This window comes from Gopherus evgoodei, chromosome 5, assembly GCF_007399415.2.
Source record: "Gopherus evgoodei ecotype Sinaloan lineage chromosome 5, rGopEvg1_v1.p, whole genome shotgun sequence".
NCBI classification, from domain to species: Eukaryota; Metazoa; Chordata; order Testudines; family Testudinidae; genus Gopherus; species Gopherus evgoodei.
The window spans coordinates 112,163,528-112,176,950 of NC_044326.1; the positions used below are offsets into that span (position 1 = coordinate 112,163,528).

The 13,423-nt window shown below is 36.9% G+C and overlaps 1 protein-coding gene across 6 annotated transcripts in view; it reads left to right on the forward strand.

Moving 5' to 3' along the window:
* Positions 1–13,423, forward strand: part of GSTCD (glutathione S-transferase C-terminal domain containing) — a 141,684-nt gene that overhangs the window by 101,636 nt on the left and 26,625 nt on the right. The window lies entirely within an intron of this gene.

Sequence of the window (13,423 nt, forward strand, 5' to 3'; positions counted from 1 at the left end):
ACAAGGAGAGGCAGCAGAGCCAGAAGGGAAGGGGGGGGCAGAGTTTCTTCGTTTATGGCCATGCTGCTCTCCCCCCAGCCTCTGAAGCAGCTGCAGCTGTGGGACTGGCAGGCTGGAGCTGTGTTGCTCGGCCACGCCTCCCAGAGCAGGCTGTGGCTGTGCCGCCCGGCCCACCGGAGCACACTGCGGCCGTGCCGCCTGGCCCAGCCCACTGGAACATGCTGTGGCCATGCCGCCTGGTTTAGCCTGCCGAAGCAGGCTGCGCCGTGCTGCCCAGCCTGCTGGAGCAGCTCCAGCCGGGCCAGAGACATCCTCCCCTAGCCCTTCCCAGATAAAGTGAGAAGGGATGTGATGGGGAGAGTGTGGTGGTCCTGGGCTAGGGGTGGGGTCATATGGGGGGTGGTCTCCCCAGCTTCTCCCCCCCCCAAAAAAATTTCCCCACCAGTTGCTGTCCCGGCCCATTCAGGGTAAGCAGCTGGTACGCTGAGACACTTTTTGTTTACCCCCATGCCTGTGGACGCTTGAGGAAAACAAACCATCTCGGCCCACCAGTAGCTTATCCTGATGGCCTGAGAGCTCAAATTTGCCGACCCCTGAATTACAGGGTCAGCATATGAACAGGTCACAAAAATTTTCTGTTTTTACTTATCCATCTTGGGGGAGTCTGCTTATAAACAAACTGGCTTATGATCGAATATATACGGTATATTGTTCAGTTGTTGGAATGGCCCATTTAATTTTGAATTTCTATGTTCAACAACACTTCACACACTGAGTTTTTCATTTTGTAGTGACTGAAGATTCTCTGTCACCATCCAAGATTTTTCATGCCGTTATAGCTGCAAATGCTGTAACTATTCCACACCCACCTTTTCTTCTGTCTCCCAAACTCTGTGGTGCTCTCTGCTGAGGAAAATTCAAAATGGTGAGAGTCTGTTTGAACAAAAACAACAAAAAAGCCTAATAAAGTGATTTATATGTTAAATGTGTGGTGAAACTCTATGGATGATTATAGGATTGTTAGCTATCTTTCAGACCTTTCATACAGTACTGCTGAGATGACATTCCTCATTGCACTTGGCTTTTTTTATCTTATGCAAAGGTACTGCGTGGACTTCTGTTCCATCTTTTCATGCAATATGCTTTTTTTCTTTCATTATTACTGAAGACTACATTTTGCTTTAAACCTAGATTAACGTTTTGTTTTTCCCTTTGAGTCTTTTTTCATGTTTGTGTTGATTTTCCTTTTTTCCCCTTTTCCTTCTTGACTCAAGCACCTTTGCTGAATCATCATGAACTGGAGGGTGGATTAGAGGGTGGCAAGATTAGAAGCAAAAAGAAAGAGTAAGAGCACTGGTTACCAAAAAGTAGTGAGATTGTGGGTTTGGGGAAGAGAAGTGACAGAATGTGGCACAGAAGAGAGATTAGGAATGAAGAAAAGAAACTGATGGGAATAAGATGATACTGAAAAACAATGAGAAGGAGAAAAGACAAGACAGGAAAGGAAAGGGAGGGATGAAAAAGAAAAGGGAAGAGAAGACAGATAAGGACAGAATGAGGATGAGAGATTCAAATTTATATAATGGAAGGGAAAAATAAAAAGAGAAAACAAAGGCAATACTGAATTACATGCTTAACTACTGACTTGTAGATACATGAATGCTTAAATTGTTACACACAAAAATACATATTTCAGTATATTTAGTATTCAGTAATGATAAACACTCTAGTAGTTAGATCAGCAGATGTAATGAAAATATCTGAGTTCTGTTCCTGGCAAGTCTCAGTTTACATATCTGTAAAACTGAAATAATATCTTTATGAAGCATTGTTTCTTATAGGCTATGTCCATGCTAGAAAATTTGTGCTACAATCAGTTCAGCTACCAGTGGTACTGTTTTGCTACACTGGGTTCAGATTTGCTGGAGGAAGCAACTATGACAGTTGAAAAGGGTATATTGTTTGGACTCCAAGCAGCTGCCAGTGTTAACGCACTCGTTCATTTTCTAACCATGTTCAGTCTAACCTTAAAATGGAAAATGAAGCTGGTGCCTTGTGTACTGTCATTCTTGCTATTGCCACCATTGGTGCAAGTGAAGTGATAGTAGCAACCGTGGGAAATTTTAAGCAAAAATTTTCTAGTGTGGAAAAGCCATTTCATCTAAAGACTTGGAATATGCTTATTTTTCAAACTATCGCCAGATGCAATCTAAATAATCATAAATATATAGGTCTCCATTGGGTGAAAAGCTTAATGCATTAAAATACCCAAGTAAGTCATTCATAAAATCAGTATTTAAAAATAACTTTTAAAGTGTTGGAATATAAATAAGCTAACATAAAGCTACAGTGTTGCAGTAAAGTTCATTAGTTAATGTTTTGCTTTACACTGTGATAAAATTCACCTCAATGCAGAGGGCCAGCATGATGCCTGTGCCTCACTTAAGTCCCATTTAGTGGGACTAAAGTGGTATATAGGCTTTGTGCTCTCACTTTCTCTCTCTGTACAGGAATGAATTTCACCTATGAGTATGAACAAGTCTTAAAGTATTTTTAATTTTCTCCCTAACAGCAACATGTTTCATAAAACAAGTAAATTAAATTGGTTGTAGAGCTATGTAGATTTGCTCAGTACTGGTTTCATTCTTATTTAATAAACTAATGCAGATCAATTTTGCTTACTATTTAAAGCTAAGAGTCTTAGTTTATTTTAACTTGAATGGAAACATTTTGGCAATCCTTTTCTGTAATACTTCCCCATAGTATTATTTCCAAAAAGTATGCTGGTTTTTTTAATTGCTCTTAATGTTAAGGGTTATAGGAGTTTTTTGTTTTTGTTTTTTTCTAAGGGTTAAATCATGTTCTGATAGTTTATAAGGTTTCTCTTTTAAAAAAGTAAACTTGTTTACGTTATTGGAGCCTAAGCTGCTTAAAAGCTAATACCAAAATCAAACAATATACCCTTTTCAAAGTCTAATAAAATGGGTCATAAAGGGATTATAAGGTTGGAACGAGCATAAGGTGTAACTCAGAGAGTTTAATTTAGTGTAACTTCTCTGTCTGAAAGGTTGTGCATTATAGGACTGATAATTTTTAACACTTACACTATAAGCCCATATAAACATTGACTGAATAAAAAGAGGGACGGATATGTTCTTGAATACAGTTTAAGACTGGAAGCCAGGATCACTTGGTCTCATTCTAATCTCATTTACACTGATGTAACTCAGAAGTAACTCTATTGTTGTCAGTAGTGTTAGATTGGTGAAAAGTTGTTGTGAGATCAGAATTAAGCTTTCTGAGATCTAAATTCCAGCTCTGATACCGATTCGCTTAGTTAGCCATTTAAACTCTGTCTGTTTCACCTCTGTAATACATATATATATAAAAATATATTAAAAATATAAATAAAATATATATAAAATATAAATAAAATTAGGTTTATATATACACCTCTACCTTGTTATAACGTGACCCGATATAACACAGTAAAGCAGTGCTCGGGGGCGGGGGGGGGGGCTGCACACTCTGGTGGATCAAGGCAAGTTTGATATAATGCGGTTTCAGCTATAAAGCGGTAAGCCTTTTTGGCTCCCGAGGGCAGCGTTATATCGAGGTAGAGGTGTATATATTGCTGAAGATGTCTGACTATGTTGCCCTCTGCTGGCTGCAGCTCACGGAGCTCTGAAGAAGAGAAGGTAAGAGAGATGAAGATGGAGAGAGGGGAAAATCGAGAGAAGGAAGGAAAAAGAGAAGAAGTGAAGAGGGGGCAGTGGTAGAAGAGGATGAAGAGGGAGTCATTATTGTATGATTATATGAAATTTTCAGCTTTCATGTTAAAACACAGTCAATTCCTAGTTCTCAGGGCTGTGGAGAAAAGCGTGAAAATATGAACCTCAATGGATCAGAAAGCAGCCAAAAAGATCCCAATAGTTGTTATAAAATCTGAGTTTTAAACCAATCTCACGATTTCCAGTGTGCCCTGACTTACAATTTTTGAAACTTTTGGGGTTGACAGTATTGTACATGTAATGTCACAGTCCCACTAACCTGTGCCTTTTTTACAGATACATGCTAGTGGGGATAATACTCACTGACTTTTCTCAGTATGTTAAGATTCTTCATAATGAGGTGAAGAACAGAGTAAAAAATACAGAGGATAAAAAGTGCTGCAGTGAGAGGAAAATCTAAAATGAATGTTAGCAGCATGTTTTGTTTAGTTTGCTTCATGTCAGATGTTAAACAGATGCCTTTCGGGAAGCATGGAGATGTCAATTTGAGAAAAACAATTTTACAAGCAGGAATTAGCTACATTTAATTTTGTGGAAGCTTAGCATAAGTCTTCATGTGTCTTTAATGTCTCCCAGTGGTACTTGTTTCTTTATAGATTGATTTTGTTTGTTTTTTGTCCAAATAAGTTTTTCTAATACAGTTAAATTATAAAAAAGAATCTGCCCAAGTTCCTGTTTTAGTTGTTTAAGGGCAGTTTACTAGCTGCTTGGGCTTTTGAGGAAATAATGAAAAAGGTATATATGAGACAAGGTTATTTTTTTTATGCCTAAGATAATAAGCCATTTTACAAAGCTTAGCTTAACAGAGACCAGGTTGATTAATAGGAGCAAAAGGAATGGCATGTAAGTTTAAAAATTAGAAAAACAAACATTCTTATGTTGTTCAGTTGGCCCTCTTGACCTTTTTATTGTTGACTCACATATTCAAAAATCATGATTTGTTGTTTGTTTTTCCCCTTGTCTAAAAATATTACTTAGTTTTACCATAAAAAATACAAATAAACAGATACTATAACAGTACATGCTTTAATGTTTTTCCTCTAGCCTAACTTTTGACAGTACATGTTAAATATTTTCCAGCAAGATGTGTTAAGTCCTCTGTTGTATTCCTTGTTTGTGATGTTGAAACAGATTTAAACATGTGCCGACTAAGGCCCTGATCTAACAAACACTTGTGCACAAGTCACGTTATGTACATTAATAGTTCTGTAGAAGTTAATGGGAATATTTAAGTGTATAAAGTTACTCAGGTGTTTGCAGAATCAGGGCCTACGCATTCTAGTTGGTGTGTACCTACTAGGCAGGCATCTACCTTTATGTCTAATGAGACTGCCAGCAACAAGTGCTGGCCTTTCTGTTGATGTTGTATAGAACCCTGGGTTTTCCTCCCGAGTATCTATTTCACTTGTATGAAGTGGTGAAGGCTTAGACATACAATGACCATGGAAGATGTTCAGTGAGCAAAAACTAAAAGAAGCCAAAGAAGTTTGATTGTCAAGCCAGTCTAAAGGAGATTCACCTGTTACTGTCTTCTGTGCATTTAGTGGGAGACTTTTAGAAGCATTTAAAGCTGGAGAAAAGTGTGTGTGTGTGTGTGAGAGAGAGAGCACAAGAGATCAAGAAGTTTCAGAAGAAGTAGGCATTGACTTTTCCTTTGTTACTGACAGATAAGGACTTGTCTACATGTTGGGATAATGTGCTCTATGGGGGTGTAATTTCTAAAGCACACTTACATGTTGCACGTTAATTGGTCCATGCAGACACTTTACTATAGTGCTGTTTGAAACAGTACGTTATTAAAGCACACTAGGGAACTTGTAGTGCACACCAACAGGGCCTACACAGGTCAATTAATGCATGTTAGTGCACTTAAGAAATGACATCCCCACAGAGCGCATTACCCCACTGTATAGACAAGCCCTCTTCTTTGCAGGATTTCAAAGCTTTTTAGTTCCAAAGTACATCATAAACTGCTATTCAGAAAAAGCATTCTTCAGAGCTTTGTGGATCATTCTGTCAGTAACTGGGTACTTCAATCCACCTATTTACTTCTATTAAGAAGAGGTATTTCCTAGAAGCCTGGTTGATATTTTTATTCATAACATAATTTTCTGTCTGCATGAAAAAGGCATATTGTAGCACAGAGTTCATTTTATAAAATGGCAAGATATTGGTAGATATTCTGGAAGATCATGTTTATTTTATGTTTCTGGATGCAAATAAAATATCTCCCTTTTATACAAAAATGACTTATCTTTTCTGTATAATGTTTTTGCTCTGAGAGTACATGACAAGAGGCAGAAGAGTAATAAAAGTAAAGTCTCTCAGTGAATATTTCTATTTTTATTTATTCACTTATTTTCCACCTTGACCATCATTGTAATAAAACAATCCAAACAATGTTTTATGGCACCATTGAGCCGCTGAAACTCCAATGTTGAAAAATTAAAGATTTAACTTGGTTAAAGAGTTAGGGTGGTAAGCGTTAGCCAAATTCTGCTCCTGTTAAAATCAATGGGAGTTTTACCATTGATCTGAAAGCAAGTTGCTAGCCAATGCTGAGCACTTCTTTAAAAAAGGTTGCCTTAGTCCACCGATGCCGCCTGCTTCAGTATATATAGTGTAAGAGAAGCTGAATCAAAAAATTCCCTGAAAGGGGCTAGAAACAAGGAATAGCAAGGGGAAAAGCAAATACCAAAGATTCATGGTACGTTTTATTGTAATACAAATGCTCTTTTTCACCAGGAAGTTTTGCCAGAGAAGTATTTGTTTTGGGGCTCTATAAAAAGCTATTTTTTGGTGGGTAATCCTGATATTTTTCCCCTCCAAAAATGCACATGTGATTTTTTTATATTCTGCATCCAGTGTCACCCATGAAAGTGTTCAATAAATTATTACATAAATGCAAAAAAGCTATGTAGGATTATAATTGCTTCCATTTAACATCCTATGAGGAATATTCTGAAAATTCATCTGTTCCACAAGTTAATTTTATTAGATTGTTAAAGGAAAACCCACAGTGCAATCGGTAAAGCCATTTTGGTAATTTGTATCTGGCTTTGGCGTTATCAGTATGAACTCTTGTAGTTCCAAAATTACACTATATTCCTGTCCTGTTCTGGAATATTCTTACTACTGCCGAGCCCAGCAGAATTTGTAACTTTTTCAGATCCTTGACATTTGGTCTCAATATAAGCTTTTCCTCTTGCATTTTTTCAGTGTATTTTGTATTTTTATAGGCCTCTAAAATCAAATTTAAAATATCAAACTGAATTGTTTTAGCACTGATGTTTGTCAGACATGACTCAAATGCAGAGTTTTCAAATGTAAATTTTCTTTCCTTCGTATGGTATTATTCCTTTAGCAACAAAGAGGCAGATGTTTCTCAGGGTCAAGAGACAGCTATATTGCTGGCTAGTAAAATCACTCCATACATCAGTGTGATCACCATATGTCCCATTCCAAGCTCTCCATTTGATTACCTCAGTATAGGGCAATATGTGAACCTTTTGCTCACTGTGATGAGCAGTTACTCAAGTGAGGAAGAGAGTTGTTACAAATTTCAGAATATGTAATCTGATACTAATAAGGGACATGCTTGCAGGGCTCTCCTTTTTAATACGTCACCAACATGGACAGCCAGGGATGAATCATAAACTCATAGAAATGAAGGACTAGAAAGGACATTGAGAAGTTATCACGTCCAGCCCCCTGCACTAAGCAGGACCAAGTAAACCTGGACTATCCCTGACAGGTGTGTTTGTTCAGCCTGTTCTTAAAAACCTGAAGGGATGAACAATATACATAGTTACAAGGTTTATAGTTATAATTCCAAAGTTTTTCCTAATATCTAATCTAAATCTCCCGTGCTGCAGATAAATCCCATTACTTCTTGGCCTACTGTGATCCTTGTCCTGTTTATAACAGCCCTTAACATATTTGAAGACTGTTACCAGACCCCCCTCCGTCATCTCAAGACTGAGTTTTTTTAACCTTTCCTCATAGGTCAGATTTTCTAAACCTGTTAACATTTTTCTTGCTCTCCTCTGGAATCTCCAATTTGTCCACATCCTTCCTTTTCTGTGATGCCCAGAATTGGATACAGAACTCCAAGTGAGGCCTCACCAATGCTGAGTGGGGCAGGAAAATTACTTCCTATGTTTTATATCTGACACCCCTGTTAATACATCCCAGAATATTAGACTTTTTTGCAACTGCATCACATTGTTGACTCATACTCAATTTGTGATCCATTATAACCCCAAGATCCTTTACAGCAGGACTGCTGCCTAGCCAATTATTTCTCTTTTTGTAGTTGTGCATTTGATTTTTTCTTCTTAAGTGAAGTGCTTTACACTTGTTATTGAATTTCATCTTGTAGAATTCAGGCCAATTCTCCAATTTTTTCAGGGTTGTTTTGAATTCTAATCCCATGTCCTAAGTGCTTGCAACCCCTCCCAGCTCTTCACTCCGTTATCCAAGTCATTAATAAAAATATAAAATACACCTCTACCTCAATATAATGCTGTCCTCGGGAGCCAAAGAATCTTACTGCATTATAGGTGAAACCACATTATATCGAACTTGCTTTGAGCCACTGTAGTGCACAGCCCCCCCGCCCGGAGCACTGCTTTACCGCATTATATCTGAATTAGTGTTATATCGGGTCGCGTTATATAGGTAGAGGTGTAGTACCAAACCCAGCACTGACTCCCGAGGAACCCAACTAAATATATCCTCCCAGTTTGACAATGAACTATTGATAGCTACTCTTTGAGTACAGTCTTTCAACCAGTTGTGCACTCACCTTATAGTAATTTTATCTAGACCACATTTCCCTAGTTTGCTTATGAGAGTATCATGTGTGACTGTATCAAAAGCATTACTAAAATTGAGATATATCTCATAAAGCTATGCAACAGTAATATAATTACACATAAGAAAAGCAACATACTGCCAAAATCATTAAGGACTACACTGTGCCTTTTAGACACAGCCCTGTATTGGGGGCCAGTACAGAACTGCACTGCCCCAGAGGGTAAATGGCAGGTTGAGGTGATTTATCTGCCTCTGATGGACTCTCACCCACTCTGTGGATCCAGAAATGGCTTAGACCTCAGGCTCATAAAATATTTCTGAAGGATAGATTTTTTGCTTTTGGAATGGACTAGGTTGTTGTACCAAGTGGTAAATACTTAAATTAAAATCCAGGCAGTCAATGCTGCCAACTTTTTGACATGGCTTTTCACCTTCTTCCCTCATCTCTGGGGATATGTGCACAGACAGATGTATAACAGACACAGTTATTGCACACTCTGCTGTATTATCACCATCATCAGCATTTTTATCAGAAATAAAGTGTAAATCAGAGGTTCTTAAACTGGGAGTTGGGACCCCTCAGGGGGTTGCGAGGTTATTATATGGGGACCACAAGCTGCTTTGTATCCAGCATTTATAATGGTGTTAAATATATTAAAAAGTGTTTTTAATTTATAAGTGGGGGGTTGCACTCAGAGGCTTGCTTTATGAAAGGAGTCACCAGTAGAAAAGTTTGAGAACTGCTGGTGTAAATGTTTCTAATGAAGTGCAGCTTAATATACCTTTTTGTCTCCTTTCTTTGGTATGGTTATAAAAAAATATTTTTGTTTAAATAGGAAAACAAATTAATAGATGCCTTTCCCACTACTTCTGCTAATTTATGCACCCTGGATATGGTGTTCATGGCAGTCAAAGGAAGAATATATGCATGAGTAATACATACTTAATACACACCAAGCCTACTCAAAAAAACGTAACAAGAACATTCTTCTTGCTGCATTTAGCTAATCGATAGATGAACTTTCTTTAATTGTTGAAGTTAGCTGAACACTCTGTTAAAGTGGTATTCCCTCTGAGCAGGAAGCATATTTATTTACAGCTAAATGGCAGCAGGGCTGTCAGTTTTCATCAGCTACCTGGAAGAATTGTCTAATGAACGATGCTTTGTTTAACAATTGCATGGAAATTACTGTAAGGGGTATTGAATTGTGGATGTGGCTTGAAATACAAATGATATGTTTGTAGAAACTGCTGACAGGCATGGGTAGCCATGACTTCAACTGTTGTGAGGTAAAATCTTCAAGGTGAAAGAGACTTGGTTATGTGTTAGAGAATAATTAGGTGTACAGTATTACCAGTATCAAGTGTCAAAAAATCATGAGCTGGGCTTCAAAAAATCATGCAATTTATAAAATATGTAAATTTGGGGTTCTTTTTATTTACTTTCTGTTTTTTGAGACTTTAGGATACACTAGAGTCATGTTTTCAAGCTTTTCTCCATAACTAAGAGGACAACAAACTTACTTTAAAAAAAAAAATGAAAACTGAGATACCAATGTAATCACATAAGTCCAGAAGCTGGAGCTTTAAGAAAACTACTGTGAGACTTGAGGTGAAATTGTGAGAGTTGGCAACACTGCATGTATAGTATGTCATTCAGTGGAAATGATTTCAGAATTAAAGTTAAACAGGGTTAAGCTCTCAAACATGTAATTATTGAAATTTACCTACTCAAGAAAACAAAAGTGATACTGAACCAAAGTATATATGGAAAAATCTGAAAATATTTTTTGGGCACTAAGTGACTTTTTACAAGGCCTCTAATCTTGCATCAAATTGTAAGTTTTCCAGCATGCTAAAATGTACTAATTCTCTGGGCCAAACCAAGAGGCCCTTTAATGCTGTGATGGCTTTTATATTCCTCATCACAGGATGTGGATTAAGAACAATGTTCAGCTCATGAATCCAAAAGATTTATTTTTGTTGTGACCACAAATGAAAAAGAAAAATATAACCTGCTGGGCATGTATGGCAGGCTGTCAGCAGAGTTTTACAAAAGAGAAAAATGTTTTACTTTGGTGTTGCAATGTACTGTGAGAAAAGGTCACATTCTTCAAGAAAGTTTTACCTTGTAGGAGTAAACTTCAAAGAAAAAAGTGTCAGGAGACTGTCTTATTGGGCTCTAAGAAAAAAATATATTGCTTACTTCTAGATTCTATGAAGACTAAGAAAGAATAGATGAATAGGAATATTTAGGCACGCATGATTTAGTTATATTAATTGTCTGTTGTACAGTACTCAGGGAAAGACTGGTGTTTCACTAGGCAACCATCTTAACATTCTATACAGGTTAAACCATAGTTTTCTGGATTTTTGTACCAAGGACAAAATAGGAAAAAAGACCTGCTGTGTCTGGAGTTTCGTTTCCAGTCCTAAAAATGAAAGTCCTCTGTGTGTTATTCATGACCATTTTTAGAAAGTGTAGTGAGTCTTTCTTTGTTACATAACAACATAAGAACAGCCATACTGGGTCAGACTAATGGTCCATCTGTCCTTTCTTCTGATAATGGTTAATTCCAGGTCCCTCAAAGGGAATGAACAGAACAGGGCAATTGATCCATCTCCTATCATTTAGTTCCAGCATCTAGCAGTCAGGGAAATGGGAAAAATATTCTTTAATATATTTTTGGAGGTTGTGTTTTTACCTTTTGATTTCCTATCAAGAAGTACCAAGTGTTAGAATATGTCATTGAGGTATGATGTCACATAGGAATGATTTTAAAAAGCACAACAATATGTTTCTAACACAAAAGTGTAATTTATGTTTTCTTATCTTTCTCTATGCACAATTAAATTAAATTGTGTGAGGTGATTTATTGTTTTAGGCTAAAAAAAAAAAAAGAAAAAATGTAATCAAATGTCCAGGTTATTGGATGAAATGCTATGCCTGGCACTAGTTCTCATGTTACAAATTGGAGCTGCCACTTTTGATCAGAATGTGCAGAATTTCTTTGCATTTTTCTGACTTTGGAGCAAAAATGCTACTTTTTTTTTTCTTTAAATCTCTTCCTTAACTTTTTAAGTAGGGCCCAAGCTTTGCAGGAAATCAAGGACAGTGCCTGGATGACAACAAAAATGGTATAATGTTTATATTTACGTTTCTGGGAAGCCAGGCTGGGAAAAAGAAAATTACTCAAGGAGGGTAAGTTACATGCCAGGGGACTACTTGAGGACCTTTCATCAAAAGCAGCACTTTCTCGGATTGATTGTTTTGGAAAACCAAAAAAATTGGTTCTAGCCAAGCCAGGATTGTAAGCTATTTTCTTTCATTAGTGTGTTATAGAGTTTCAGGCATCAGTAACAGACCAAAAAGAGAAATAAACATTCAACTTTTTGAAATTAGTCACAGTTCTCAAAATACTACTTTCTCTATTTCAGTAAGTTATTTTGAACTCTTACTTTCTTTTCTAGACAGCTTCAAGTTATTTATAAACTCTGAAAGAATTACTGAAAGAATACTTCTAACACAGAATATTTTTATTTAGCATAGATGAATACTGTACACATCTCTATATTATTGCTTACTGTACCATCTTCTTCAGCTTTTTTCTGTTTTCTTTCCATAGATGGCATAGAATGTGCTACTTGTAAGAAGTCGATCTTTTATATTTTAATTGAAAAATAAGAACTAGATTGTGATACTCTTTTACGACAAGTAGATCCATTGACTTTACGTACCATGAGCAAAGATATCACAATCCACCCATAAAGTTGGATTATTTAATTACAAAGACATTGCCCCAATTTGGTAGGGGAAAGATGAGCTGTTCCTGCAGATGCAGTGATCAGGAAGCTTACATTTTCTTTGGAAACATGCTAGAAGTCATTATTTGGTACTTTGCTCTTGTGGTAAGTTATCTTTAAAATGCTATTCCTTTAATTCTGAGCAGAAGCTTATTTTTTGTAGACTAGACAAGCAAAGAATATTGCAGAAGAAGAAAGAGACAGATCCTTTCAGTGGTTCAAGTCCAAACAAAGCCTCAAGTTCGTAAGCAATATCTAGCACGCACAACCATAATGGAACGCTCAAAGAAAGCCCTGTATTTATATTTCTGAGGATGTGGAACAAAGTAATCATACATGATGTGCATAAAAGTTTAATGAAAAGAAAAAAAGAAGGAAAAGTTGTCTAGGTAGTTTTTCTTCTTTCCTCGAAGATGAGCTTATGGAATGACATTTTGTAGAAATATCTACAGCTCTGAATGTTTTCTGAGCAAAGAAAAGGGATGTTATGGACTTTTTCTTCATCTGGACAAATAACAAGGTCCCTCAACACTTCATTAATTTCACTGATACAAAGAGCATGTTTGGAATATATAAATGTTAGCCAAACAAATTCATTCCATCTCAAGAAGCTATTTCATGGTCTTTATCAAGTACCGTTGAAACCAGTGAGGTTTTAGTTTTCTTTTGTATGGAGTTAGGATATTCCAGTTGTTCTACAGACAGGTAAAAGTAACATCTTATTCTACAAATAGAGTAATTTAAATACACGAGGACTACTTATAGTGTACGGTGGTACTCAACATGAGTGAGAGTATCACAATCTAAGACAAGGTGCTTAAAGACCTCACGTGATTTTATCCTGTAAAATCTGTAATCTGAGTCAAAGCTCAGTTTCTGAGCCGGAGTCACTGGGTGAAAATACACTTTAAGGTAGAGTTGGAGGGTTTGATTACTGTATAACAACAATTCGCTTCAGTTTGTAATTGTTGGTGTGCAAAGCCATCTGGGTGCCTTAACAGGAACAACAT